Source organism: Monodon monoceros, unplaced genomic scaffold (genome assembly GCF_005190385.1).
Source record: "Monodon monoceros isolate NGI ecotype Baffin Bay Population unplaced genomic scaffold, NGI_Narwhal_1 Super_Scaffold_7, whole genome shotgun sequence".
Lineage (NCBI taxonomy): Eukaryota > Metazoa > Chordata > Mammalia > Artiodactyla > Monodontidae > Monodon > Monodon monoceros.
The window spans coordinates 80,957,482-80,984,743 of NW_021703784.1; the positions used below are offsets into that span (position 1 = coordinate 80,957,482).

At 37.1% G+C, this 27,262-nt stretch overlaps 1 protein-coding gene across 2 annotated transcripts in view; it reads left to right on the forward strand.

The window, feature by feature from the left end:
* Nucleotides 1-27,262, forward strand: part of ELP4 (elongator acetyltransferase complex subunit 4) — a 243,698-nt gene that overhangs the window by 10,159 nt on the left and 206,277 nt on the right. The gene's annotated exons all lie outside the window — the stretch shown is intronic.

Here is a 27,262-nt window from a genome sequence, read left to right on the forward strand (position 1 = left end):
CCATGTTACTGAAAGCTGGAGGAAGAGGATCCTTGTTAACACAGTGACAGAAAGCTTAGTGTTGATGTCAGCAGTTATGCGGAAACAACACGTCTAATGAACTTGGTGACCTAGCTAAGGAGATTTTTTAACAATATATAATAAGGAAAAACTCAAATAACTAAAGCACAGTGACAGATAAGAAAAAAAGCGTCTGCCTTTGGTGAAATATCAATTCACCAAGTATTAAACTAGGTATTCAGTAACTATTTGTTGAATTAATAATTGCATAAAACAATATAACAAGTATAAAGCAAAGGCCTTGCCTTTATAGTCTGGTCTTTCCATAAAGCTAATATTTTTAATCGTCTCATTATTGTTTATGCCCTACTATCAACTCCTTCTAAGTGTATAAGATTTTAAAAAATATGTATAACTTAAGTAAACTTAGTTTTATTATCTGTTAGCTTGTTTTCTCTAGGAAATCTTAAAACAAAATTTGGAAGCATTTTTACATTTCTTTGAGAGGTTAGATTAGCAGAAGGAATCTTATCTACTAGGTTTTCTACTTTTCTCCATTTCCTGGTCAATACAGCTTGTACAACAGATGAATTCTGCCTTAAGAAATAGATGAATAGTTCGAAATACAAACCAAATATAGAGACTTAAGGTCAGTGGTTAGGAGCTTAGGCCATTACTATACTGCTCATCACTCAAAGATTTTTTTATTCCACAAGTGAGAGAAAATTAAAGCCGAAGATGATTTGCATTAATAACTTTTCAATATAGACTGTGAACATTTTAACCATTCTCTAATTTACCAAGGCAACTTTGTGTCTCAGTGTGTACATGCACATGAGTGTGGCGTAACAGAGTAGTGGATTTACGGTTTCAGAAGCAATGTAACTATGGAAACTGGAGACAGTGAGCACTGCCAGAAAACCCATGGTAGGTCTACTTTAGACCTTCGGAATGCAACAAAATAAATGAATATGAATACTTAAAAGGCCCTTCTCTGAGCAATAGATTGAAGAACTAAGGGGCTCCTACATTTACTTTGAAAATCAGAGATAGAGTTTTCTTAGAACATGTTTCATCCTTCAGTACTGGAATAGGTTTTGAGATGTTTTATATTTAAATCGCTTTCTGACAGTCTGGTACACGGGTAAATATGGAGCACCTGAAAAGTATCAAAAGTGAAAGGATGGCATAAATATTTTAAAGTTCACACAGCTTCTTTTTACATAAAGGATCTTGGTCTATATGTGGAGCTAGCGAGCATCAAAAAGATTTAATAGAAGTCAGTAATTGAAATACAAGTTATGTGACATTTATGAAAGCATTATTTTTAATTTAGTCTCTTAGGTTAATTATATAATTTTAGATCTAGAAGTAGGAGAAAAATATGCTTTTAAACAATTAATTACAACCAGCTATAAGTGTACTTCTGTATTAGTTACCTATTGCTGTGTGACAATATTAACATAAACTTAATAGCTTAAAAAGAGCACACATTTATCATCTCACAATTTGTGTGGGTCAGGAGTCCAGGCACAGCTTAGCTGGGTCCTCTGCAAGCGGACAGTCAAGATGTCAGTCAGGGCTGGGTTCTCACTGAAGGTTTGGCAGAAGAAGGAAGGATCTGCTTCCAAGCTCACACGGTAGATGACAGCATTCAGTTCCTTGCTGTCAGCCAGAGGCACTCTCTCACAACCGGCATCTTATTTCTTCAAGACCAGTAAGGAAGAATGTCTCTCAACAAGACAGATGTCACAGTTTTATGTAACAGAAATGATGTCCCATCACCTTTGCCATATACTTTGGGTTAAAAGCAAGTTACAGGTTCCACCCATATTCAAAGTGAAGAGATTACACAAAGACATATACCAGGAAACAGGATCATGGGGATCACCTTAGAATGTCATACTTTTCATAGATTTAATTTGGTATTATTTAATATAATAGCAAAAACCAAGCGCTCCCAATATATCTCTCAAAGGATAGTATAGTATTTTCTCATCAGTTGTCTTCGAACTTTTTGAGTTTGCTGAGCTATGTTTTCCTTTTACAACATGTAATATATTCCAAGCATTTTCCTTATGGTACACGACTTGGCAAACTACAACCTGCTGGCTGGCGATTTATCTATAAAGATTGGAATACAACCATGCTGTATTTATTTGCACATTGTTTATGGCTTCTTTTGTGCTACAAGAGCATAGTTAAGTAGTTTCAACAGAGACTGTATGGTTCGCAAGCCCGAAATATTTACTCTGACTCTTTTAAGAAAAAGCTTGCCAATTGCTGTTTTATATTATTATATTTTGTATGCTCCTTAATTTATTTTATAGTAGTAAAACTTGTTGGAAGACTGAAATAAGACATACTGATATCAGTACAGTTCTTTAGAAAAAACCACCTGACCTTTTGTCCTGAAACATTTAAGTGCCTACTATGCGTTTAACACTGTTAGGCAGCATGAATCTTTGTTTTTACCCTTGATGAACTTAAACTGGATGTCGGCTGCATGTGGAATAACTATGAACAATACATATATAATGTGCAGATGTTTATGCAGGTGCAAGAGGTATGGAAAAGGCTTAAATTGAATCAAGATATGGGCAGAAGTTGAGGGGAGATGAAGGGAGAAAAGTATTCATATGTAAACTGTATAAACACATGCATAAGAGAGACTACCAGCAGGGTATGCTCCTGTACTAAAGAGGCGAGAGCCCTTCTAAAGGAGAGAGTATTAATTTAGGACTAGTCAAAGGGAAAGTTTAGCCTACTTTCCTTGAGTCTTTGGTCTCAACTACCTACTTGTAGAATTCAAATTGTGAAACTTCAGAACCCATATACCAGCTCCTCAAACTGCAGTGTGCAGGGATGAGACTTTTTACCCTTTATCCACCAGAAGACACCTGGGAGTTTCTGTTTGTTTAGCTTTATAGCCAGTCAGATCCATCATGTTTCACCTCCTAGTCTTTGGTCATTGTCCAAGAATTAAGTTGTTCCAATGATCTTACCTTCTATGTTTCTTTTACCTCCATAATACTCTGTATTTTTTTCTCTATAGACTCAATTTCCTAGTATTCCTATCGTTTCTAAACCTTTCCAGTTTGCCTTTTATAACACCTATTTCATATAAAACATACTCTAATATCTTTAAAACTTATTAAATAGTCTATTAAAATATTTAACATTTAGTGAGGATGTACTGTGTGCTGGGCATCACGCTAAGCCCTTGATGTATATTTTATCATTTAATTTCACAACAATCAGATGAGATGTCTATATTTTACAGAAGATGAAATTGAAATTTTGAGAGAAGCCAAGTAACTTGCCCAGGGTCACACACCTAGTAGCTGAGATTCGCAATCAAGTTTCTCTGACAGTAAATCATCATTTTATACTAAAACCTGATAACTCATCTTAAAAATTCTTTCTGGAGTGAGATTTATATCTTGGGCTATTCCTCCTCCTCTACCTCATTGCTGCCTATACTGACGTCCTAGTTATTTCCGTCATTTATTAGAGACTCATGATCTTCAACCTCAAGAAGGCATTGAACGTTGGCCAACAAGCTTTTGTATAACTCTAATCACCTCCTTTTCATTCTCAGTAACCTCAGTGGCCTTTTAAACTCTCTGGTCCTCAAACATCAGACAATACCACTTTCTCCCTCATTTTCTGAAATGACTTATTTCACACAGAAGTAAAAGTCTCATCATAAACAACTTCCCACCATCAAACCTCAAAACATAGCTCTATCCACAAATGAAAAGATGTGTTATACCTTCTCCTGTTTGAGATCATCCTTTCACCTGTACTTTATTTTTTTTCTTGAATTTTATTTTATTTATTTTTTTATACAGCAGGTTCTTATTAGTTATCTATTTTATACATATTAATGTATATATGTCAATCCCAATCTCCCAATTCAATTAGCTCTAGTAGTTTTCTGGTGGCATCTTTAGGATTCTCTATGTATAGTATCATGGCATCTGCAAACAGTGACAGTTTTACTTCTTCTTTTCCAATTTGTATTCTTTTTATTTCTTTTTCTTCTCTGATTGCCGTGACTAGGACTTCCAAACCTATATTGAATAATAGTGGCGAGAGTGGACATCCTTGTCTTGTTCCTGATCTTAGAGGAAATGCTTTCAGTTTTTCACCATTGGGAATGATGTTTGCTGTGGGTTTGTCGTATATGGCCTTTATTATGTTGAGGTAAGTTCCCTCTATGCCTACCTTCTGGAGAGTTTTTATCATAAATGGGTGTTGAATTTTGTCGAAAGCTTTTTCTGCATCTATTGAGATGATCATATGGTTTTTATTCTTCAATTTGTTAATATGGTGTATCACATTGATTGATTTGCATACGTTGAAGAATCTTTGCATCCCTGGGATAAATCCCACTTGATCATGGTGTATCTTCCTTTTAATGTGTTGTTGGATTCTGTTTGCTAGTATTCTGTTGAGGATTTTTGCATCTATATTCATCAGTGATATTGGTCTGTAATTTTCTTTTTTTGTAGTATCTTTGTCTGGTTTTGGTATCAGGGTGATGGTGGCCTTATAGAATGAGTTTGGGAGTGTTGCTTCCTCTGCAATTTTTTGGAAGAGTTTGAGAAGGATGAGTGTTAGCTCTTCTCTAAATGTATGATAGAATTCACCTGTGAAGACATCTGGTCCTGGACTTTTGTTTGTTGGAAGATTTTTAATCACAGTTTCAATTTCATTACTTGTGATTGGTCTGTTCATATTTCTATTTCTTCCTGCTTCAGTCTTGGAAGGTTATACCTTTCTAAGAATTTGTCCATTTCTTCCAGGTTGTCCATTTTATTGGCATAGAGTTGCTTGTAGTAGTCTTTTAGGATGCTTTGTATTTCTGCAGTGTCCATTGTAACTTCTCCTTTTTCATTTCTAATTTTATTGATTTGAGTCCTCTCCCTCTTTTTCTTGATGAGTCTAGCTAAAGGTTTCTCAATTTTGTTTATCTTCTCAAAGAACGAGCTTTTAGTTTTATTGATCTTTGCTATTGTTTTCTTTGTTCCTATTTCATTTATTTCTGCTCTGATCCTTATGATTTCTTTCCTTCTACTAACTTTGGGTTTTGTTCTTCTTTCTCTAGTTCCTTTAGGTGTAAGGTTAGGTTATTTGAGATTTTTCTTGTTTCTTGAGGTAGGCTTGTATAGCTATAAACTTCCCTCTGACAGTCTGGTACTGCTTTTGCTGGATCCCATAGGTTTTGGATCGTCGTGTTTTCATTGTCTCTAAGTATTTTTTGATTTCCTCTTTGATTTCTTCAGTGATCTCTTGGTTATTTAGTAACGTATATTTTAGCCTCCATGTGTTTGTGTTTTTTACGTTTTTTTCCCTGTAATTGATTTCTAATCTCATAGCGTTGTGGTTAGAAAAGATGCTTGATATGATTTCAATTTTCTTAAATTTACTGAGGCTTCATTTGTGACTCAAGATGTGATCTATCCTGGAGAATGTTCCGTGTGCACTTGAAAAGAAAGTGTAATCTGCTGTGTTTGGATGGGATGTCCTACATATATCAATTAAATTTATCTGGTCTATTGTGTCATTTAAAGCTTGTGTTTCCTTATTAATATTCTGTTTGGATGATCTGTCCATTGGTGTAAGTGAGGTGTTAAAGTCCCCCACTATTATTGTATTACTGTTGATTTCCTCTTTTAGAGCTGTTAGCAGATGCCTTATGCATTGAGGTGCTCCTATGTTGGATGCATAAATATTTACAATTGTTATATCTTCTTCTTGGGTTGATCCCTTGATCATTATGTAGTATCCTTCCTTGTCTTTTGTAACATTCTTTTTTTTAAAGTCTATTTTATCTGATATGAGTATTGCTACTCCAGCTTTCTTTTGATTTCCATTTGCATGGAATATCTTTTTCCATCCCCTCACTTTCAGTCTGCATGTGTCCCTAGGTCTGAAGTGGGTCTCTTGTAGACAGCATATATATTGGTCTTGTTTTTGTATCCATTCAGTGAGCCTGTGTCTTTTGGTTGGAGCATTTAATCCATTCACATTTAAGGTAATTATCAATATGTATGTTCCTATGACCATTTTCTTAATTGTTTTGGGTTTGTTTTTGTAGGTCCTTTTTTTCTGTTATGTTTCACACTTAGAGAAGTTCCTTTAGCATTTCTTGTAGAGCTGGTTTGGTGGTGCTGAATTCTCTTAGCTTTTGCTTGGCTGTAAAGCTTTTGATTTCTCTGTCGAATCTGAATGAGATCCTTGCTGGGTAGAGTAATCTTGGTTGAAGGTTCTTCCCTTTCATCACTTTAAGTATGTAATGCCACTCCCTTCTGGCTTGTAGAGTTTCTGCTGAGAAATCAGCTGTTGACCTCATGCGAGTGCCCTTGTATGTTATTTGTTGTTTTTCCCTTGTTGCTTTCAATAATTTTTCTTTGTCTTTAATTTTTGTCACTTTGATTATTGTGCTGCATCTCTGCATGTTTCTCCTTCGGTTTATCTCTGTGGCTTCCTGGACTTGGGTGGCTATTTCCTTTCCCATGTTCGGGAAGCTTTGACTATAATCTCTTCAAATATTTTCTCGGGTCCTTTCTCTCTCTCTTCTCCTTCTGGGACCCCTATAATGCGAATATTCTTGCCTTTAATGTTGTCCCAGAGGTCTCTTAGGCTGTCTTCATTTCCTTGCACAGGCTACAGAACTGTAGTTCTTCTTGCTTCTGCTGTCTGCCCTCTGGTGGATGAGGCTATCTAAGAGGCTTGTGCAAGCTTCCTGATGGGGGGGACTGGTAGTGGGTAGAGCTGGGTGTTGCTCTGGTGGGCAGAGCTCAGTAAAATTGTAATCCACTTGTCTGCTGATGGGTGGTCTGGGTTCCCTCCCTGTTGGTTGTTTGGCCTGAGGCGACCCAACACTGGAGCCTACCTGGCTCTTTGGCGGGGCTAATGGCGGACTCTGGGAGGGCTCACACCAAGGAGTACTTCCCAGAACTTCTGCTGCCAGTATCCTTGTCCCCATGGTGAGCCACAGCCACCCCCTGCCTCTGCAGGAGACCCTCCGACACTAGCAGGTAGGTCTGGTTCAGTCTCCTATGGGGTCACTGCTCCTCCCCCTGGGTCCCGATGCACACATTACTTTGTGTGTGCCTTCCAAGAGTAGAGTCTCTGTTTCCCCCAGTCCTGTCGAAGTCCTGCAATCAAATCCCGTTAGCCTTCGAAGTCTGATTGTCTAGGAATTCCTCCTCCCGTTGCCGGACCCCCAGGTTGGGAAGACTGACGTGGGGCTCAGAACCTTCACTCCCGGGGGTGGACTTCTGTGGTATAAGTGTTCTCCAGTTTGTGAGTCACCCACCCAGCAGTTATGGGATTTGATTTTATTGTGATTGCACCCCTCGTACCATCTCATTGTGGCTTCTCCTTTGTCTTTGGATGTGGAGTATCTTTTTTGGTGAGCTCCAGTGTCTTCCTGTCAATGACTGTTCAGCAATTAGTTGTGATTCCAGTGCTCTCACAAGAGGGAGTGAGCGCACATCCCTGTACTCCACCATCTTGAACCAAATCCCTCACCTGTACTTTAGATCTTTTCTCCTTCTACCTTTCCAAGTACCTGGCAATAGCAATTTTCTTTTCTCTTATCATTACTATCTTTATTAAGCTCTTTTCTATGTGTACTTGTTTTTCAAAGGAAAAAAATTCCACTCCCTTAACCCTACCTTCTCCAATTATTGCTTTTTCTTTTCCATTTCATAGCCAAGCCTGTTGAATGATCTGTAACACTTCCTATATGTTTTAGTAATATTTCAGTCATTGCTCAGTCTGTTTCACACACTACCACTTCACTAAAACCACCTTAGCTCAAGACACTGGAGACCTTCCCATTGCTAAACCCAGAGGTTACTTCTCAGTCCTATTCCTTCTTCTTTTCTTTTTTATTGAAGTATAGCTGATTTACAATGTTGTGCTAGTTTCTGGTGTACAGCACAGTGGTCCATATATATATTTTTTTTTCCATTAAGGTTTATTACAGAATATTGAATATAGTTCCCTGTGCTATGCAGTAGGACCTGGTTGTTATCTATTTTATGTATAGTAGTTTGTATCTGCTAATCCCAAACTCCTAATTTATCCCTCCCCCTCTTTCCCCTTTGGTAACCATAAGTTTGTTTTCTATGTCTGTGAGTCTGTTTCTGTTTTGTAAATAAGTTCATTTGTATCATGTTTTAGATTCCACATGTATGTGATATCATGATATTTATCTTTCTCTTTCTGACTTACTTCACTTAGTATGATAATCTCTAGGTCCATCCCTCTTGCTGCAAATGACATCATTTCATTGTTCGTTATAGCTGAATAGTATTCAATAGTATATATATACTACATCTTCTTTATCCATTCATGTGTTGATGGACATTTAGGTTGCTTCCATGTCTTGGCTATTGTAAATAGTACTGCTGTGAACATTGGGGTGCACCTTTTTGAATTGAGAGTTTTCTCTGGACATATGCCCAGGAGTGGGATAGCTGGATCATATGGCAACTCTATTTTTAGTTTTTTAAGGAACCTCCATACTGTTTTCCATAGTGGCTGTACCAATTTACATTCCCACCAATAGTGTAGGAGAGTCCCCTTTTCTCCACACCCTCTCCACCATTTATTATTTGTAGTGATGGCCATTCTGACCAGTGTGAAGTATTACCTCATTGTATTTTTGATGCACATTTCTCTAATAATTAGCAAAGTTGAGCATCTTTTCATGTGCCTATTGGCCATCTGTATGTCTTTGGAGAAATGTCTATTTAGGTCTTCTGTCCATTTTTCGATTGGGTTGTTTGGTTTTTTGTTGTTGTATGAGCTGTTTGTATATTTTGGAAATTAAGCCCTTGTCAGGCACATTGTTTGCAAATATTTTCTCCCACTCTGTAGGTTGTCTTTTCATTTTGCTTATGGTTTCCTTTGCTGTGCAAAAGCTTGTAAGTTTGATTAGATCCCATTTGTTTATTTTTGCTTTTATTTCTGTTGCCTTGGGAGACTGGCCTAAGAAAATGCTGGTACAATTTATGTCAGAGAATGTTTTGCCTATGTTCTGTTCTAGGAGTCTTATGGTGTCATGTCTTATATTTAAGTCTTTAAGCCATTTTGAATTTATTTTTGTGTATGGTGTGAGGAAGTGTTCTAACTTCACTGGTTTACATCGGGCTATCCAGCTTTCCCAACACTGCTTGCTGAAGAGACTGTCTTTTCTCCACTGTATAGTCTTGCCTCCTTTGTTGAAGATTAATTGGCTGAAGGTATGTGGGTTTATTTCTGAGCTTTCTATTCTATTCCTTTGAATCATGTGTCTGTTTTTGTGCCAATACCATGCTGTTTTAATTACTGTAGTTTTATAGTATTGTCTGAAGTCTGGGAGGGTTGTGCCTCCAGCTTTGTTCTTTTTCCTCAGCCTTTGGCAATTATGGGTATTTTATGGTTCCATATAAATTTTAGGATTATTCTCATTCTGTGTAAAATGTCATGGGTAATTTGATAGGGATTGCATTAAATCTGTGGATTACTTTGGGTAATATGACCATTTTAACAATATTAATTCTTCCAGTTCAAGAACACGGGTTATCTTTCCATTTCTTTGAATCATCTTTAATTTCCTTTATCAATGTTTTATAGTTCTCAGCATATAGGTCTTTCACCTCCTTGGTCAGGTTTATTCCTAAGTTTTGTTTTTGTTTGTTTGTTTGTTTGTTTTTATGTAATTTTAAAAAGGATTGCTTTTTACTTTCCTTTTCTGATATTTCATTGTTAGTGTAAAGAAATGCAACAGATTTCTGTATGTTGATCTAGTATCCTGCTACCTTCTCAGGCCTCTTCCTTCTTTATCTCAGCAGCAATTGATGTAGTTAATCACTCTTTCCTTGAAGTACTCCCTTTCTTTGGATTCTGTTATAATATTCTGTTCTGGTTTTCCTTCTACCCCTCTGCTCATGTTTTCTTAGACTCCTTTGGCTCTACTTAAAATACTAACATCATATTCCCTCTTCTAGTGCTGTATACTCTTCCCTGGGAGGTCTCAGTCCCTGCCATAACTAGAATGACCAGGAAAAACCTCATCTTATAAAAGTAATCAGTAATCTCTAGGCATTGCTACATATGTAGGGTACACAGAGAAATGAGGAGATCATATTCAACTTCCTATTCAACATTTTCTCTTGAATATCTTACACACACCTCAAAATCAGTATGTCTAGAGCTAAACTCACAGTCTGCCCTTATCTCCAAATTCTACCCCATTCCTCTAAATCTGTCCCTCTTCCTCTCATCCCTGGCTTATTCAACCTACCAAGTGACACATGCCGGAGACCTGAGTGATGTACTTGTCTCTCACGCTCTACACACCCATTAATTATTAAATGCTGAAAGTTTTCAACCGTTTAAATATGTATTGAAAAACTCTGTCTACATCTCTCCATTATTGCTGCCACAACCCTAATTCAAACCGTAATCAACAACTCTCACTGAAATTATTATAACAGCCTCTTAAGTTGTCTCCAATGTTCCCTTGCTTCAGTCCTTTTTCATACTGTAGCCTGAGTGAACTTTATGATATGAAAATCTGATCATGATCCTTGCTTAGGACATTTTTGTGCTCTCTATTGATCTTAACATAAGGTGCAAGCTCCTTAATTTGGGCTGTAAGACCTTTAGTGATTTGCTTCTGCTGATTCACCTTAGCCTTATCTCTTCTCATCTTCTCACTTCCTTCCTCAAGCTTTGCGTTTATCACCCTAAGTTTTTAATTCCAACAAAGTACCATTCTCTCACCTCTCTATAGGACTTTTCTTAAGTTCTTTCTTGCTGCATCTTTTTTCTTCTCTTTTCCTAACCCCTAATCATCTTTTAGGTCTCCACTTAAATATCTCTTCCAGAAAGTCATCCTTAACTGTTGCTTTCCTCCTCCTCATGCCCAATTAGTAGTATTCCTCTTATATAAATACTTCCGTAGTATTCTTTATCTACCTTCTCATGACACTTATACTTTATTGAAAAACCCTGATCGCATATTTTATTCAGTAGACTGACTGTAAGCTCTGTGATCATGGGAACCATATAGGGATACAGTGAATGAATGAATGCATGAATAAATGAATGATATGAAAGCCTGGCTAAAAACAATTTATAATGATTAGGAATATGTAATCATGGAGTTTTGAGCAATGAAGAGATACTATGAAGGAGGCACTGCAGGAATAATGTAAAAAACTTGAAGTGTTAAAAATACTCATTGCCCTAATCTAAACATGAGGTGATGTTTGTTACTGTGCTTTTAAGACTTTAATCATAAATTTACTATCAAATTTTGATAGGATAACAATACAAACTAACTTTTCTATTTCTACATTTCATTATGTATATTAGATTCTAAATGTTTAACTAGCTTTGCTTAGACTGCTGTGATTTGAAATATCATTTCCCTATATTTTCCCTCTTTTAACAGAACCCTCACAAGAGTGGTGATTTCTACTTCTGTGCCATATAATGTGTAGGAAATGAGGGAGAGACAGAAGGTAGTATGATCCCACGATTTTTGGCCGGAGGAAGTTTGGAGTTAGTACCATTAGGTGAAGTCAGGAAAGGAGGAGAATGAGCACATATTGAGGTAGAGTAATGAATTCAGTTTAAACACAATGAATTTTCTGTTCCTAGTAGTTCTACCTAGTAGACGGTTGGATATTTGGGTATTAAATTTAGGCTAGAGAAAAATATTTGGGATTCCTCAATGTTATTTAACTAATGTTTTATTCAATGTATGTTTTAGTTGAAGTCATAGGCATGTATTAGAATGCCCAAGTTTATAGACCCTTGTGGATACAGAGATGGAATTTTAAGGGGGGTCTCTTAATTCCCTCAAATTACATGCACATTTGTGTAGGACTGTGTATATTTTTAGACCAGCATATAAAACTTATATCAGCTTCTTAGAGTAGCCTTAGACTCCAAAAAGGACTCAGTACAACTAGAGTAAAAAGAAAAACAGGTCAAAATCTAAAGCCTAGGCACATCAGTGTTTAAGGTATAGATAATGGAAAATAAGCCCAGGGAAGAGGTTAAGACCATAGCTTCTGGAATCAGACTTCCTAGATTCAAATAATGGCTCTGCTATTTACTAGCTGTATCACCATAGGCAAGCTGCTTACATTCTCTGTAGTTTCCTTACCTATAAGACAGAGATTAATAACATTTGTAAGGTTATTATAAGGATTAAATGAGCTAATGCATGAGATGTGTGTTGCACCATGTTTAGCATAGTTAATGGTCAATAAATCACTTATTTGCTGTTTTTAATGTAATCTTGACTGTACTGGCCAGCCCCACCAAACATGAGATTCTGCCTCTTTGAAGGGTTTTTCAGTGACAGATGGGGCCAGAATGAAGCAGAGCATCACCCCCAAAACCATGCTTACCACCTACATGGAAATCACTATAACTTCGTAGGCTACAAGCAGCTGGCTTGAATAGACCAGATCAGAGTGAGGATAGGGCCATCTCTCTACCTAAAGCAGACAGACAATTGTGTAAGTTGATCTCTGCCACTTTTCTATTTTCCTGCTCTCCCAGTAATAGAACGAGGACTTGGAGTAAGAAGTATTTTAGAACTTTCCTTTCTTGTAGAACCCCTCTGCACCACTGAGACCTTCAAGGTACAAGCCTTAGTTTGCACTGAAGGAGAGAGAAAGCTTTGCATTGAACAATAAAGTTTTAAACTTAACTATTTCAATTTTTAATAACTGAAACTGGTGAGAAGATCATGGAATCCACTCTGAATGTCTTTAAGAGATGAGAAAAGGAAGTTTTGACATAGCATATTTGAAAGCAGTGACTAGAAAATAAACAAATAAAATTGTTTCATATTTGTATACCAAAGAGTTGAGAGTTCTATATAAACTGCTTACATATATAAAGAATGGCTAAAGAAACAGGAAAAATGGTAACAAGGAGTATCTTAAAAATGGGAGAGGGAGAGGGTAGTTCCAAAAAGAAAATTGTCCATAGCAATAGCTACAATAGACAAAAAAGGTAAAGATTTAAAAGTGTCCCAGAAATTAGACAATTAGAAAGTCATTGGTGACTTTGAGACCAGTCTCAGTGGAATCATAGGGGCAGCTCATTTGGACTTTGATATTAAAGAAAAATTGATGTTCCTGTTGTTTCTATCCATTAGGCTTCATTCTACCCCTTGGGGGCATTAATGAACAAGTGTAATTCCATTTCCATATGACAGCCCATCAAATATTTGAAGCCAGCTATCTTGCATCCCTTGGGTCTCTTTTTCTTCAAGGAAAATATTCATTTCTCATGCTTTCAAGTCCCTTCACCATCCTGGTCACTCCATTCAGAAGACGCTTTAGTTTGTGTAAATCCCCAAATGAAATATATTGTTGTCAGTCTGGTCGAGTACCATAGAATAGAATAGGACAATCATCTCTCTCAACCTAGGAATTAGACTATTAATTCAGGCCAAAACTACATTTGCTTTTTGGCAGTTCTGTCACATGATTATCATTTTTGCATGCCCAGTGTTATGAGGATTCATTAAATAGATTAATTAAATGCTTATTGTACAACTCAGAATTTTTTCACAGAATTGGTGATTTTCAGCTTGAAGAGCTGAATTATTTTTTACTTTTTTTGCTAATCCCTCAATAGGTGATCTTCTTCCCATTAGTTTTTGCTGCCCCATAGGAATCTTTGAAAAAGTAGAGTTGATAAGTATTATAGCGTGTGCATGTGTGTGTGCGTGTGTGTGTGTGTGTGTGTGTCTATGATGGGACGTGTTTTCAGGCAAACTACAGTAGATCTGACTGATTTACAAGACAAGATAGATTTTCATTTGTTGTTTTTCCCTTAATTTATTCTACAAATATTTACTGTGTACTGTGTGCCCAGTACTAGCGATATAACAGTAAGATGCGTTCTCTGCCATGAGGAAATTTTTGCTTAGTGGGGAAATTTTGATAATGTGTATGAAATGCTAGTATAGGAGCTAACAGGATGCTCCAGGGCACTCTGATCATCTCACCCAGGCTTGAGGAAAGCTTCTCCAAAGATGGGGTTACCTAATCTGGGTCTGGGAGGATTTGAGGGAATTAGCTAGCCAAAGAGGTGAAGTAATCTATGCAAAGGTCCTGAGTTAAGATGCAGTATGGCTACTAGAGATAGTAATTTAAGATATGAGTGTAGATAAGATCAGTAGGGATTGTGACCTACTAGAGAATGGACTTGAGGATATGGGGCGGGGGAAGGGTAAGCTGTGACAAAGCGAGAGAGTTGCATGGATATATATACACTACCAAACGTAAAATAGGTAGCTAGTGGGAAGCAGCCGCATAGCACAGGGAGATCAGCTCGGTGCTTTGTGACCACCTAGAGGGGTGGGATAGGGAGGGTAAGAAGGAGGGAGACGCAAGAGGGAAGACATATGGGAACATATGTATATGTATAACTGATTCACTTTGTTATAAAGCAGAAACTAACACACCATTGTAAAGCAATTATACTCCAATAAAGATGTAAAAAAAAAAGTCAAAACCCTACTCATTTAAGAAGTTCCTGTGCAGCAAAGAAGACCCAACACAGCCAAAATAATAAATAAATAAATTTATTTAAAAAAGAAGTAGGTAAGAAAAGGGGAACTTTGCCATTTAGTTTAGTTGTTTTACCTCTTCATTAATGAGAAATCACTCAATATTTTTTGTTATCTACAAGTGACTATCCATAGTTTATGCAGTACTTATCTGTATATTTTATTCCCTACTGAGTAGTATAATACGTGTCCTCAATTTTACAAATAATTATTTTTATTTTTCTAGTTCAATAGTTTAGGTTTACTTTTTTCTTTACTGAAAAGTCTTTAAATGACAATCATGTACATTTTAAAGGGAAAACAATAATCATGTACATTATTACAACAAGTATTTTTATTTTTGCACATTAAACCCTCCTCTTTGGCCACAACCATGCAGAGCCTGTAGACCATGCTAAAGGATTTAGTTCTTCCTGCAAGGAGCAATGAGAAAACACTGAAAGGTTTTAAGTAGGGAAGTGACATGATCAGGTTTGTATTTTGAAAAGCTCACTGCTAAATTGAAGGAGGATTTGAGTGGATGCAAAGAAGTAAGAGGAAATTGCAATCATCTAGGAAAGAGTTGTTGGTAGCAAAGCTAGGGGAGAGACGTTGTCGTGGAGCGAAGTGAACAATTCCAAAAATACTTTGAAAATAAATTTAACAGGATTTTAGGCATGGGGAGAAGGGTGTATTGGTGAGAGAGAGAGAGAGAGAGAGAGAGAAGAGGTATTAAGAATAAATCCTAATTTTCTAAAAACAGAAGGAGGACCACATTTGATGGAAGAAAATAATGAGTTTCTGAGTTCTGCCTTGGACACGTGGGAGTTGAGGCACTTTCGTGCTTCTGTGTTTAATAGTAACAAAAGTCTGAAAGTGGCATGAAAAGTCCATAGTGGGGGAATGACTAAGTATTGTAAATTATGGTACATAAATTTACTGGAGTATTATGCACTCTTAAACATCATAGTTACAAGACTGTGACTCGTGAGATCAAGAGAAAAAAGTTGGATACAAAATTCAGTAATAATTGTAACCATCCTACTGTATAGCACAGGGAACTATATTCAATATCCTGTGATAAACCATAAAGGAAAAGAATTTTAAAAAGAATGTATATATGTATAACTGAATCACTTTGCTGTACAGCAGAAATTAATACAACATTGTAAATCAGCTATACTTCAATAAAATAGTAAATTGGAAGGAAATCCAAAATAGAGGGGATATATGTATAGCTGATTCACTTTGCTGTACAGTAGAAACTAACACAACATTGTAAAGCAACTATACTCCAATAAAAATTAATTGAAAAATATATATGTATATAAAAACAGAAAAAAATGGATGAGGTACTCACATGGAAAATAATAATAATAATTATAACCATAAGAGAAAATATCTACAGAAAAAGTGCTAAAAGGAAGTACAACAAATTTTAGCAATAATTCTATGAGTGTGATGGATGGCGGGTGAATTTCTAAAAATTAAAATTTTCCATGTAAAAATATCAACCTCAGAAGTTAAAATTTTTACTATCAGATTTGTTTCTTACATCATTGATTTATAATGACCTTGGTTTATATGGTTGCTTTTGTAAACTGATTTAATAGTAAATATTTAAGATAAAATCAATTTTTTTTTTTTTTTTTTTTTTTTTGCCGTACACGGGCCTCTCACTGTTGTGGCCTCTCCCGTTGCGGAGCACAGGCTCCAGATGCGCAGGCTCAGCGGCCATGGCTCACGGGCCCAGCCGCTCCGCGGCATGTGGGATCTTCCCGGACCGGGGCACGAACCCGTGACCCCTGCATCGGCAGGGAGACTCTCAACCACTGCGCCACCAGGGAAGCCCCAATTCTTTTTTTAAACATGACTTTCTAAAGTTTAACAGAGACAAATTCTTGTTTATATAAAATGAGTATTTTTTCCATTGTCATAACTAATGATCCATAGGCAGTGCTGGTCATCTCATCCACTTGTCTCTGCTGGCTTTTCCACCTGTTGACTGTAAACCATGCAGAGGTGTTGAAAGCATTTTTCTTTTCCTTTGTGCACAAAAACTTTCATAAAATGCTCCTAAACCCTAATCAAGCCAATTTTGTGTCTTTTAGACTTATAGATTTTAACTTTGTGGTAGGTAGTATTAAAGAACTGGCTATGTTCTTTAATATATAAAATTAATCTTCATGTAAATCTACTATACTTTTGATCGTGGATTTGCTCTAATATTCTGTGCTGAAAAGGTTTACATACAAGCTACCACATGGTATTTTAGTTACGCCATAGGAAATTGTTTTCATAAACTACCTTTACTGAATTATAATTTACATACAATAAAATAGACCCATTTTAAGTATATATTTTAGTGAGTTTTTACAAATGTATATACTCATGTAATCACCACAACAATCAAGATATAAAACATTTCCATCATCCCCCCCAAACATCCTCATGCCCAAAATGTTTCCTGGCCCCCAAGCACCTAACATCTTTCTGTCACTAGAGTTTAGTTCTGCTTTCTTTAGCATACCACGTGAAGGCAATCTTACCATACACACTTTTTGTGTCTGGCTTTTTTCACTTAGCTTAGTGTTTTTGAGATTCATCTATGTTGTTGCCTATATATCAGTAGTCCGGTTATTTTGTTATTGAGTATTATTTCATTTGTGAATGTACCATTTGTTTTTCCATTCGCTGGTTGATGGACATTTAAGTTACTTCCAGGTTTTTGTCTGTTACAAAAAAAACTGTCCAAGATATGTGTATTGCAAGTATTTTCTCTCTGTAGCTTGCCTTTTCATCTTCTTATTGGTGTCTTTTCAAAAGAAAATATATAAAATATTTATGCACTTCAAGTTATCCATTTTTTTCTATTGTGGCACATGCTTTCCTGTCTTATTTAAGAAATATTTGTCTACTCCAAGATTGCAAAAATATTCCTTGTTTTTTTCTAGTACTTTTATTGTTTTACCTTCTATTTTTAGTTTTGTGATTCATTTCAGCATAATATTTGAGTAGTAGTATGAGATAAGATTGAAATTTTCTTGTTTGCTTGTTTGTTTTTGCTTTTTTTTCCCAATTGAAGTATAGCTGATTTTCAATGTCATGTTAGTTTCAGTTGTACAGCAAAGTGATCCAGATATATATATATGTATACATACTTTTTTAGATTCTTTTCCATTATAGGTAATTACGAGCTATTGAATATAGTTTCCTGTGCTATACAGTAGGTCCTTGTTGTTTATCTATTTTATATATAGTAGTATGTATCTGTTAATCCCAAACTCCTAATTTATCCCTCTTCCCCCCGCCTGCAAATTTTTTTTCTTTTTTGATTGAGTGTAGTATGAGGTAAGATTGAGGTTTTTGTTGGTTTTTACATATGGGTATCCAGTTATTCCAAGACCATTTGTTGATAAAGAATTATTTCTCCACCTTTGTCAAGAATCAGTTATGTGGGTTTATTTCTCGTCTCTCTGTTCTTTTACATTCATCTATATTTATAGCCTTTGGTCAAATCTATATTGCATGGATTGTTACAGCTTTATAATAAGTCTTAAAATCAGATGGTATGTCTTCCAACCATGATCTTTTTCAAATTCATTTGGTTAACTAGGACCTTTGAATTTCAGTGTAAATTTAGAATTAGCTTGTCAGTTTCTCCAAAAATCTTACTGGGGCTTACATTGACATTATATTAAATGTATAGATTAATTTGGAAAGATTTGAGTCTTCCATCCCATTACCATGATATATCACTCCATTTATTTAGGTTTTTTTATACTTACTCTCAGAATGTTTTATACTTTTCAATTCGGAGCTAGTTCATGCACATATTTTGTTAAATTTATTCAAAATATTTCATGGTTTTGGAATCAAAATGGAATTTATAAAATTTTAGTTTCTAATGTTTGTTACTAGTTCGTAGAGGAACGGTGATTTTTATATATTGACTTTACATGCTACAACCCTGATAGACTTGGCTTGTTAGTCCTACTAGCTTTTTGGTAGATTGCTTAAGATTTCCTACATATGTGATAATGTTTGCAAATAAAGACTGTTTTACGTCATCTTTTCCAATCTGTATGCCTTTCATTTCTTTTTCATGGTTTATTATATGCTTCAGACCTTCTGAGCAATATTGATTACAAGTGGTGAGAGTTGATACACTTTCTTTGTTCCTAATATCAGGAAGAAAGCATTCCATCTTACCATTCTGTTACCTGTAAGTTTATTATAGATACCATTTATCAGGTTGCAGAGGTTTCATTTTATTCCTAATTTGCCAAGAGTTTGTATTATGAATTATTGTTGAATTTTGTCAAATTTTTTTTGTGTCTATTGAAATGATCATATGGTTTTACTTTTTAAAAATGTCATTATGGTACAGTGATTTTTATTTATTTATTTATTTTGGTGTTTGTTTTTTTTTTTTACATCTTTATTAGAGTCTAATTGCTTTACAATGGTGTGTTAGTTTCTGCTTTATAACAAAGTGAATCAGTTATACATATACATATGTTCCCATATCTCTTCCCTCTTGTGTCTCCCTCCCTCCCAACCTCCCTATCCCACCCCTCCAGGTGGTCACAAAGCACCGAGCTGATCTCCCTGTGCTATGCGGCTGCTTCCCACTAGATATCTACCTTACGTTTGGTAGTGTATATATGTCCATGCCTCTCTCTCGCTTTGTCACAGCTTACCCTTCCCCCTCCCCCTATCCTCAAGTCCGTTCTCTAGTAGGTCTGTGTCTTTATTCCTGTCTTGCCCCTAGGTTCTTCATGACATATTTTTTTTCTTAAATTCCATATATATGTGTTAGCATATGGTATTTGTCTTTCTCTTTCTGACTTACTTCACTCGGTATGACAGACTCTAGGTCTATCCATCCTCATTACAGATAGCTCAATTTCGTTTCTTTTTATGGCTGAGTAATATTCCATTGTATATATATGCCACATCTTCTTTGTTTTTTTTTTAACATCTTTATTGCAGTATAATTGCTTTACAATGGTGTGTTGGTTTCTGCTTTATAACAAAGTGAATCAGTTATACATATACATATGTTCCCATATCTCTTCCCTCTTGTGTCTCCCTCCCTTCCACCCTCCCTATCCCACCCCTCCAGGCGGTCACAAAGCACCTAGCTGATCTCCCTGTGCTATGCGGCTGCTTCCCACTAGCTATCTACCTTACGTTTGGTAGTGTATATATGTCCATGCCTCTCTCTCGCTTTGTCACAGCTTACCCTTCCCCCTCCCCATATCCTCAAGTCCATTCTCTAGTAGGTCTGTGACTTTATTCCTCTCTTACCCCAAGGTTTCCATGACATTTTTTTCCCTTAAATTCCATATATATGTGTAAGCATACGGTATATATATTTCTCTTTCTGACTTACTTCACTCGGTATGACAGACTCTACGTCTATCCACCTCATTACAAATAGCTCAATTTCGTTTCCTTTTATGGCTGAGTACTATTCCATTGTATATATCTGCCACATCTTCCTTATCCATTCATCCGATGATGGACACTTAGGTTGCTTCTGTCTCCGGGCTATTGTAAATAGTGCTGCAATGAACGTTTTGGTACATGACTCTTTTTGAATTTTGGTTTTCTCAGGGTATATGCCCAGTAGTGGGATTGCTGGGTCATATGGTAGTTCTATTTGTAGTTTTTTAAGGAACCTCCATACTGTTCTCCATAGTGGCTGTACCAAATCACATTCCCACCAGCAGTGCAAGAGTGTTCCCTTTTCTCCACACCCTCTCCAGCATTTATTGTTTGTAGATTTTTTGATGATGGCCATTCTGACTGGTGTGAGATGATATCTCATTGTAGTTTTGATTTGCATTTCTCTAATGATTAATGATGTTGAGCATTCTTTCATGTGTTTGTTGGCAGTCTGTATATCTTCTTTGGAGAAATGTCTATTTAGGTCTTCTGCCCATTTTTGGATTGGGTTGTTTGTTTTTTTGTTATTGAGCTGCATGAGCTGCTTATAAATTTTGGAGATTAATCCTTTGTCATTTGCAAATATTTTCTCCCATTCTGAGGGTTGTCTTTTGGTCTTGTTTATGGTTTCCTTTGCTGTGCAAAAGCTTTTAAGTTTCATTAGGTCCCATTTGTTTATTTTTGTTTTTATTTCCATTTCTCTAGGAGGTGGGTCAAAAAGGATCTTGCTGTGATTTATGTCATAGAGTGTTCTGCCTATGTTTTCCTCTAAGAGTTTGATAGTTTCTGGCCTTACATTTAGGTCTTTAATCCACTTTGAGCTTATTTTTGTGTATGGTGTTAGGGAGTGATCTAATCTCATACTTTTACATTTACCTGTCCAGTTTTCCCAGCAGCACTTATTGAAGAGGCTGTCCTTTCCCCACTGTACATTCCTGCCTCCTTTATCAAAGATAACGTGACTATATGTGTGTGGGTTTATTTCTGGGCTTTCTATAATGTTCCATTGATCTATATTTCTGTTTTTGTGCCAGTACCATACTGTCTTGATTACTGTAGCTTTGTAGTATAGTCTGAAGTCAGGGAGCCTGATTCCTCCAGCTCCGTTTTTCGTTCTCAAGATTGCTTTGGCTGTTCGGGGTCTTTTGTGTTTCCATACAAATTGTGAAATTTTTTGTTCTAGTTCTGTGAAAAATGCCAGTGGTAATTTGATAGGGATTGCATTGAATCTGTAGATTGCTTTGGGTAGTAGAGTCATTTCCACAATGTTGATTCTTCCAATCCAAGAACATGGTATATCTCTCCATCTATTTGTATCATCCTTAATTTCTTTCATCAGTGTCTTATAATTTCCTGCCTACAGGTCTTTTGTCTCCTTGGGTAGGTTTATTCCTAGATATTTTATTCTTTTTGTTGCAGTGGTAAATGGGAGTGTTTTCTTGATTTCACTTTCAGATTTTTAATCATTAGTGGATAGGAATGCCAGAGATTTCTGTGGATTAATTTTGTATCCTGCTACTTTCCCAAATTCATTGATTAGCTCTAGTAGTTTTCTGGTAGCATCTTTAGGATTCTCTATGTATAGTATCATGTCATCTGCAAACAGTGACAGCTTTACTTCTTCTTTTCCTATTTGGATTCCTTTTATTTCCCTTTCTTCTCTGATTGCTGTTACTAAAACTTCCAAAACTATGTTGAATAAGAGTGGTGAGAGTAGGCAACCTTGTCTTGTTCCTGATCTTAGTGGAAATGCTTTCAGTTTTTCACCATTGAGGACGATGTTGGCTGTGGGTTTGTCATATAAGGCCTTTATTATGTTGAGGAAACTTCCCTCTGTGCCTACTTTCTGCAGCGTTTTTATCATAAATGGGTGTTGAATTTTGTCGAAAGCTTTCTCTGCATCTATTGAGATGATCATATGGTGTTTCCCCTTCAGTTTGTTAATATGCTGTATCACATTGATTGATTTGCATATATTGAAGAATCCTTGGATTCCTGGAATAAACCCCACTTGATCATGGTGTATGATCCTTTTAATGTGCTGCTGGATTCTGTTTGCTTGTAGTTTGTTGAGGATTTTTGCATCTACGTTCATCAGTGATATTGGCCTTTAGTTTTCTTTGTGACATCCTTGCCTGGTTTTGGTATCAGGGTGATGGTGGCCTCGTAGAATGAGTTTGGGAGTGTTCCTCCCTCTGCTGTATTTTGGAAGAGTTTGAGAAGGATAGGTGTTAGCTCTTCTCTAAATGTTTGATCGAATTCGCCTGTGAAGCCATTTGGTCCTGGGCTTTTGTTTGTTGGAAGATTTATAATCACAGTTTCAATTTCAGTGCTTGTGATTGGTCTGTTCATATTTTCTATTTCTTCCTGATTCAGTCTTGGCAGGTTGTGCATTTCTAAGAATTTGTCCATTTCTTCCAGATTGTCCATTTTATTGGCATGGAGTTGCTTGTAGTAATCTCTCATTATCTTTTGTATTTCTGCAGTGTCAGTTGTTACTTCTCCTTTTTCATTTCTAATTCTATTGATTTCAGTCTTCTCCCTTTTTTTCCTTTATGAATCTCGCTAATGGTTTATCAATTTTCTTTATCTTCTCAAAGAACCAGCTTTTAGTTTTATTGATCTTTGCTATCGTTTCCTTCATTTCTTTTTCATTCATTTCTGCTCTGATCTTTATGATTTCTTTCCTTCTGCTAACTTTGGGGTTTTTTTGTTCTTCTTTCTCTAATTGCTTTAGGTGCAAGGTTAGTTTGTTTATTCGAGATGTTTCCTGTTTCTTAAGGTAGGATTGTATTGCTATAAGCTTCCCTCTTAGAACTGCTTTTGTTGCATCCCATAGGTTTTGGGTCGTTGTGTCTCCATTGTCATTTGTTTCTAGGTATTTTTTGGTTTCCTCTTTGATTTCTTCAGTGATCACTTTGTTATTAAGCAGTGTATTATTTAGGCTCCATGTGTTTGTATTTTTTACAGATCTTTTCCTGTAATTGATATCTAGTCTCATAGCATTGTGGTTGGAAAAGATACTTGATACAATTTCAGTTTTCTTAAATTTACCAGGGCTTGATTTGTGACCCAAGATATGATCTATTCTGGAGAATGTTCCATGAGCACTTGAGAAAAATGTGTATTCTGTTGATTTTGGATGGAATGTCCTATAAATATCAATTAAGTCCATTTTGTTTAATGTATCATTTAAAGCTTGTGTTTCCTTATCTATTTTCATTTTGTATGATCTGTCCATTGGTGAAAGTGGGGTGTTAAAGTCCCCTACTATGAATGTGTTACTGTTGATTTCCCCTTTTATGGCTGTTAGCATTTGCCTTATGTATTGAGGTGCTCCTATGTTGGGTGCATAAATATTTACAAGTCTTCTTCTTGGATCGATCCCTTGATCATTATGTAGTGTCCTTCTTTGTCTTTTCTTATAGTCTTTATTTTAAAGTCTATTTTGTCTGATATGAGAATTGCTACTCCAGCTTTCTTTTGGTTTCCATTTGCATGGAATATCTTTTTCCATCCCCTTACTTTCAGTCTGTATGTGTCTCTAGGTCTGAAGTGGGTCTCTTGTACACAGCATATATATGGGTCTTGTTTTTGTATCCATTCAGCCAATCTGTGTCTTTTGGTTGGAGCATTTAGTCCATTTACATTTAAGGTAATTATCGATATGTATATTCCTATTCCCATTTTCTTAATTGTTTTGGGTTCGTTATTGTAGGTCTTTTCCTTCTCTTGTGTTTCTTGCCTAGAGAAGTTCCTTTAGCATTTGTCATAAAGCTCGTTTGGTGGTGCTGAACTCTCTCAGCTTTTGCTTGTCTGTAAAGGTTTTAATTTCTCCCTCAAATCTGAATGAGATCCTTGCTGGGTAGAGTAATCTTGGTTGCAGGTTTTTCTACTTCATCACTTTAAATATGTCCTGCCAGTCCCTTCTGGCTTGCAGAGTTTCTGCTGAAAGATCAGCTGTTAACCTTATGGGGATTCCCTTGTGTGTTATTTGTTGGTTTCCCTTGCTCCTTTTAATATGTTTTCTTTGTATTTAATTTTTGACAGTTTGATTAATATATGTCTTGGCGTGTTTCTCCTTGAATTTATCCAGTATGGGACTCTCTGTGCTTCCTGGACTTGATTAACTATTTCCTTTCCCATATTAGGGAAGTTTTCAACTATAATTTCTTCAAATATTTTCTCAGTCCCTTTCTTTTTCTCTTCTTCTTCTGGAACCCCTATAATTCAAATGTTGGTGCGTTTAGTATTGTCCCAGAGGTCTCTGAGACTGTCCTCAGTTCTTTTCATTCTTTTTTCTTTATTCTGCTCTGCAGTAGTTATTTCCACTATTTTATCTTCCAGGTCACTTATCCGTTCTTCTGACTCAGTTTTTCTGCTATTGATCCCATCTAGAGTATTTTTAATTTCATTTATTGTGTTGTTCATCGTTGCTTGTTTCATCTTTAGTTCTTCTAGGTCCTTGTTAAATGTTTCTTTCACTTTCTTTATTCTATTTCCAAGATTTTGGATCATCTTTACTATCAATATTCTGAATTCTTTTTCAGGTAGACTGCCTATTTCCACTTTATTTGTTAGGTCTATCTTGCTCCTTCATCTGCTGTGTGTTTTTCTGTCTTCTCATTTTGCTTATCTTACTGTGTTTGGGGTCTCCTTTTTGCAGGCCGCAGGTTCGTAGTTCCCGTTGTTTTTGTTTTCTGTCCCCAGTGGCTAAAGTTGGTTCAGTGGGTTGTGTAGGCTTCCTGGTGGAGGGGACTAGTGCTTGTGTTTTGGTGGATGAGGCTGGATCTTGTCTTTCTGGTGGGCAGGTCCACGTCTCGTGGTGTGTTTTGGGGTGTCTGTGGACTTATTATGATTTTAGGCAGCCTGTCTGCTAATGGGTGGTGTTGTGTTTCTGTCTTGCTTGTTGTTTGGCATAGGGTGTTGAGCACTGTAGCTTGCTGGTCGTTGAGTGAAGCTGGGTGCTGGTGTTGAGATGGAGATATCTGGGAGTCTTTTGCCATTTGATATTATGTGGATCTGGGAGGTTTCTTGTCGACCAGTGTCCTGACGTTGGCTCTCCCACCTCAGAGGCACAACACTGACTCCTCTGCCTGCAGCACCAAGAGCCTTTCATCCACACAGCTCAGAATAAAAGGGAGAAAAAGTAGAAAGAAAGAATTAGTAGAAGTAGGAAGGAAGAAAGAAAAAGAAAGAAAGAAAGAAAGACAGGGAGGGAGTGAGGAAGGAAGGAGGGAAGGAAGGAAAAAAAGAAAGAAAGGAGATAAAGTTAAATAAAATAAAGTAAGATAAAATATAATAAAGTTATAATAAAAAATAATTATTAAGAAAAAAAAGAAAAAAATTAAAAACACAAAATGGATGGATAGAACCCTAGGACAAATGGTGGAAGCAAAGCTACACAGACAAAATCACACACAGAAGCATACACACAAAAATGGGAAAAGGGGAAAAAATCATAAATCTTGCTCTCAAAGTCCACCTCCTCAATTTGGGGTGATTCATTGTCTAAAGGAGGGAAGGAAGGAAAGAAAGAATGAAAGAAAGAAGATAAAGTAAAATAAAATAAAGTTATTAAAATAAAAAATATTAAGAAAAAAAATTTTTAAAAAAACAACAGACAGGTAGAACCCTAGGACAAATGGTGGAAGCAAACCTATACAGACAAAATCTCACACAAAAGCATACACATACACACTCACAAAAAGAGGAAAAGGGGAAAAAAGTCAAAAATCTTGCTCTCAGAGTCCACCTCCTCAATTTGGGATGATTCGTTGCCTATTCATGTATTCCACAGATGCAGGTACATCAAGTTGATTGTGGAGCTTTAATCTGCTGCTTCTGAAGCTGCTGGGAGAGATTTCCCTTTCTCTTCTTTGTTTTCACAGCTCCCAGGGACTCAGATTTGGATTTGGCCCCACCTCTGCGTGTAGGTCGCGGAAGGGCGTCTGTTCTTCGCTCAGACAGGACGGGGTTAAAGGAGCAGCTACTTCGGGGACTCTGGCTCACTCAGACCAGGGGTGGGGGAAGGGAGGGGCACAGAGTGTGGGGCGAGCATGTGCGTTTTCCCGGGGAAGTTGTCCCTGGATCCTGGGACCCTGGCAGTGGTGGGCTGCACAGGCTCTCCGGAAGGGGGGGGTGGATAGTGACCTGTGCTCGCACACAGGCTTCTTGGTGGCGGCAGCAGCAGCCTTAGCGTCTCATGCCCATCTCTGGGGTCCGCGCTTTTAACTGTGGCTTGCACCCGTCTCTGTAGCTCCTTTAAGCAGCCCTCTTAATCCCCTCCTTGCGCGCACCAGGAAACAAAGAGGGAAGAAAAGTCTCTTGCCTCTTCGGCAGGTCTAGACTTTTCGCCGGACTCCCTCCTGGCTAGCCGTGGTGCACTAACCCCCTGCAGGCTGTGTTCACGCCGCCAAGCCCAGTCCTCTCCCTGCGCTCTGACAGAAGCCCAAGCCTCAGCTCGCAGCTCCGCCCACCCCGGCGGGTGAGCAGACAAGCCTCTCAGGCTGGTGAGTGTGGGTCGGCACTGATCCTCAGTGCGGGAATCTCTCCACTTTGCCCTCCGCACCCCTGTTGCTGTGCTCTCCTCCGAGACTTCGAAGCTTTCCCCCTCCATCACCCACAGTCTCCGTCCGAAAAGGGACTTCTAGTGTGTGGAAACCTTTCCTCCTTCACAGCTCCCTCCCACTGGTGCAGGTCTCGTCTCTATCCTTTTGTCTCTGTTTATCCTTTTTTCTTTTGCCCTACCCAGGTACGTGGGGAGTTTCTTGCCTTTTTGGAGGTCTGAGGTCTTCTGCCAGCGTTCAGTAGGTGTTCTGTAGGAGTTGTTCCACGTGTAGATGTATTTCTGGTGTATCTGTGGGGAGGAAGGTGATCTCCGCGTCTTACTCTTCCGCCATCTTCCCTTCGTCCTCCGGTACAGTGATTTTTAAAATAAAAAACCAACTTGGCATATCTGTGATAAACCCCACTTAATCATAGTATATCATATTATTCTTTCTTATATACTAATGAGTTTTGGTTGGATATTTTAGAAATTATTTTCATAAATGTTCATGAGGCATATTAGTCTGTAGCTTTCTTTTCCTGTGATGTCTTGGCCTAGTTTTGGTATCAAAGTAATTATGGCATTATAAAGTGAGTTCTGAAGTATTTCTTTCCAGTTTTTCCTTTTTTCTGAAAGATTACTTGTAAGATTGGTATAATTTCATCCTT